A 3,967-nucleotide genomic window follows, 5' to 3' on the forward strand; every position below is an offset into this window, starting at 1 on the left:
CTAATTCATATGGAGTTTATTGCAGCCCGTTTTCCATTTTTAGAATTGCTGGCCATTTTCTGGTCAGTACCAGGGTCAAAAAATTAACTAAATATGTGGGAAATTTTGAAAATTCGCAAATTTTTGCTGGGGAACGAAATATTCTTTATCCAAAAATTAATAGCCATACTAAAACAAATTTAAAAATAAATTAGTACTATGTCATGTTAAATCCAATGAAATATGTATAAGATATCAGTGAAGAACAAAAACAAAAAAGAAACTTATATCCCATTTGCTATAAATTTTTTTTGGAATTTTCAACCCCTTTTGATATTGCTTTTAACAGACATTGACCATATTCTTAAGCCAGGTCGGAATGCATCCCTCCTCGTCTTGAAAGATTTGCAGCCCAGTAATTCAGAGAAAACAAATAGGCCTAGCTTGGGTATTCTTCAAAAAGAAATACTAGGCTACCTATTTTCCCAAAGAACTGGTGCATGAGCATTTATCTTTATTTATTTATTTATTTACTTATGTTTAGGGGACCATGAGCATGTACCTGGGCCGGATTCATGTGAGAGCCTCCCTTCCAGTTAATTATGGGCTTCTTTATTGGGCCTTCGTCAGTGGGCTGCATGTTATCAATAAGTGGAAAATGTGTTCCGTACGAAAAATAGTATGCGCTACGTACGGTACGAGGCACTAAAGGATCGAACCATGCAACAACTTCCAAAACATTGTGTTTGTCGTTCTAACAACATATTTATTCAACCAACAGATGAAATATACTACTGATTGTACATTGAAAACAGCAGCAGCAGCAACCAGGGCTGGGGGTGCAACAGAAGCAGTAAGCATGCCAGAAGAGTGAAGACGCGACTCTCTCTTCCAAACCAAACATGAGCCATCATTACAAAAGGGCTACCAAAAAAGAACAAGTGTAAGGATCAAACTAAATAAAGATCCTACTACACCAAGTGTACGCATCTAACTAACTGGCTCAGTTAGACGTTACTATTTATTAAGCTGTGGAGATTGGCTGACGGCTTGAACCAGATGGGTGCATGACGGGGGAAACTCCAGCCAGCAGGTCGAAGTCTGATACTTGCGACCCTCTCTCCTACTTTGGGCTGCAGAGCGTGGCGGCACATATCAGGGTATGGTGCATGCAGAGATGCATGGTATGCTGTGTACACACAGTTTTGCCTGATGAACGAAACCGCGCTGCCATCATGATCCTTGCATGGTACTAAGATTGTCCACACGCGAAACAATGAGCTTGATTACCTCTGTGGGGAGCGAATTCCAGCCACTCTTTCGGCGGACGCTGCTCGGTTCTGCCATTGTTAGTGCTTGGGTTTCGGACGAGGGGGGAGGCGCCTTAGCGGGGATGGAAGATTGGACGAGATTATGTGCGGACAAAGATGGAGAAGCGAATATGTGCTGCAGGAAGTGGACATGTGATGATGACTACAGCACGCCGCTTGACTTATGAGACACATACCAGCAGCGTAGGGTCATGTCGATGCCAAAAAACTTGCTTGAGTGATCACAGTACTGGTACTCCCTATAGTGCTATGCCCTAACTTGCTTGAGTAGAGTAGTAGAGTAGGACTCTGCTCTACTACTAGCACTGGAGGAGTAGTATATTCTAATCTAAAATAGTTACAAACTTCAATGCCCGAGCGTGGAACAACTACGAACCGTGCTCAAAGACCATGAAGGCGTCTCGTCCTCTTCCTCCCTCCCTCTCGCACCGCCCATGAAGGCGCCTCGCCGTATCTGCGCTCCATCTAACCCTGCCATCCAAACATCTTTTTGGTTAGAGTTAGTTCAGAGCTAGTTCAAGGTTAGAATCTAACTCTAACCTCTAACTGAGTTAGAGTATCCAAACAGGGCCCGTGTCTACGTGGTGTTTGGACATGGGCGACAACCTCAACGCCAACGGTGCTGCTCCCGTTGCACCGTATGTGTTTCTGTCCTTCCTGTTCGAAATCGTGGTAGAATTCATGTTTCTACTCTGTATCCTACTGCTATGCTAGTCCACATGATTAGTTTCATCTCTGTTATAGCCGTCATGATTTATTTTGTGCTTATTCGGATTAAATCTCATAGTAACTTGCTCATATATTCAACTGGCGCAACGTCCCCTACAACCACTCCCGTTTCATGGACGGCCTGGTCGATGCCTCCAAGGAGCCCTTCGTCCACTGCTATGAGTGCCTGATGCCGTTTTGTGGCTCGCCGGCGGACATGGTACATCACCTCACGGATGCGTGCAATAGTCACTGCTAGCCCTTGGCGGAGAACATCAAGTACGAGACGTGCTACCCGTTCACCATGCCGGAGTCGCTGGAGGATCACCGCCACCTGCTAGTCTCGGAGGAGGACGACAGCGTCTTCCTCTTGATCGTGGGCACCGGCGAGGCCCGCGCAGGCCGCCGCCCCGTCTCTTTAATGTGCGTCAGGGGCGACGCCGCTGACACTGACACGAGGCCGATGTACGGGTGCGTGGTCAGTGTTACTACCCCTCCGGGTCGCGTGGGCGGCGACACCAGCCTCATTGAATGGACTTGGACTCTGGGGAGCTGGGACTATCCCGCCAATGTGGACTTGGAAAACCCATGGCATCCTTTACCCGCCGACGCGGTGCACGGGGACTCCAAGGAGGTTCACCTGGACATACGCATTATCAAGTTAAATGTTGATCATTAGTCTTCGCTCAATGTAATCCGTTGTCTAAGCATGTGGAGACTTCCATGCAGGATCTTGCTCTATTGGAGTATCGCGCATGAATAAAAGTGTATCCGTTTATGGTTTAGTCTAGAATCTTCCATGTATTAATTTTTACTAAAGTACTGGTGAAAGACTTACAATGAACCATTTCTTACATCTCCTCTGCCCGCTTGCAAGTCATCCTGATTTAATCCCTCCGTCTAGGTGTATAAGGGCATGGTTAATATTACTTAATAGTATAGCCAACTGTTGACTATAAGAAAGTGCCATGTCATCTGTAGCCAACATGTATAACAATCGATACTCAAAAACTAATTCTTACTAGTGTGTATGCACGTGCAATGCACGTCTTAACAATATGGTGTGATTCGACCAAAAAAATACTTTGAAAAATGAATTCCGAGCAAAAAAAATATTGTTGATGCACAGGAAATAGAGTTTAGAAATTTACTAATTGGTAGTACAAAATGCAACTACTGCCTGCGGTCATCCAGAAATTTTTGAAGAATATATAAAAAAAGTACGTGGTGGAACCCACAAATTGTTTACTTCAACTTTAGTTTCTCCTCCAGACCATCTCACATCGGCTCACAACCAACTCTTTTTTTACTCATCACAACCTGACAATTGCAGCATAGTAGAGGAGGCATAGGTCTTCTTTTCAGGAAGGTATGACATGGTGCAGCGATGGTTCCAGAACCAAGTAGATTCAGCTGCAGGCACTGTTCACTGCGTATCCCTCCAATATCAGCCATTAGATTTAGGAGATGAGTGGCTAGGATTGATGCTCTAGGTGCAATCCAGGACTCGTATACTATATAGTAGTAGTAGTATAGATAGTATAGAAAAGATCATTTCTTGCAAAGCACAATAAGTGTTATTTCTTCACAAGTTTTGGATGCAGGTTGAATAGTTGAACGCTTTTGTTTGCAAAAGATGCCTTTTTATCTATTTCACCCGGATGTTTGTGAGCTCTAGAGATGAAATAATATCCGAAGAAAACTATAGATACCTGTTACACATGAGATGACCCCCACATCCTTTGTCAAAATAAACAACTCCCCGATCAATGCATTTCACTCTTCGGTGCAACGCACGGGCACCTTACTACTATAGATTAGTACGACCAAATATTGAACTAACATTATATATAGTACGATAAATGCTGATGCATGTCACCTAAAATTATATCATTCAAAACTATGTTCAAATACAAATCCAATGATATAGTTTTTGTTGACATGCACTA

This window comes from Triticum urartu, chromosome 7 (genome assembly GCF_003073215.2).
Source record: "Triticum urartu cultivar G1812 chromosome 7, Tu2.1, whole genome shotgun sequence".
In the NCBI taxonomy this organism is placed as follows: Eukaryota; Viridiplantae; Streptophyta; class Magnoliopsida; order Poales; family Poaceae; genus Triticum; species Triticum urartu.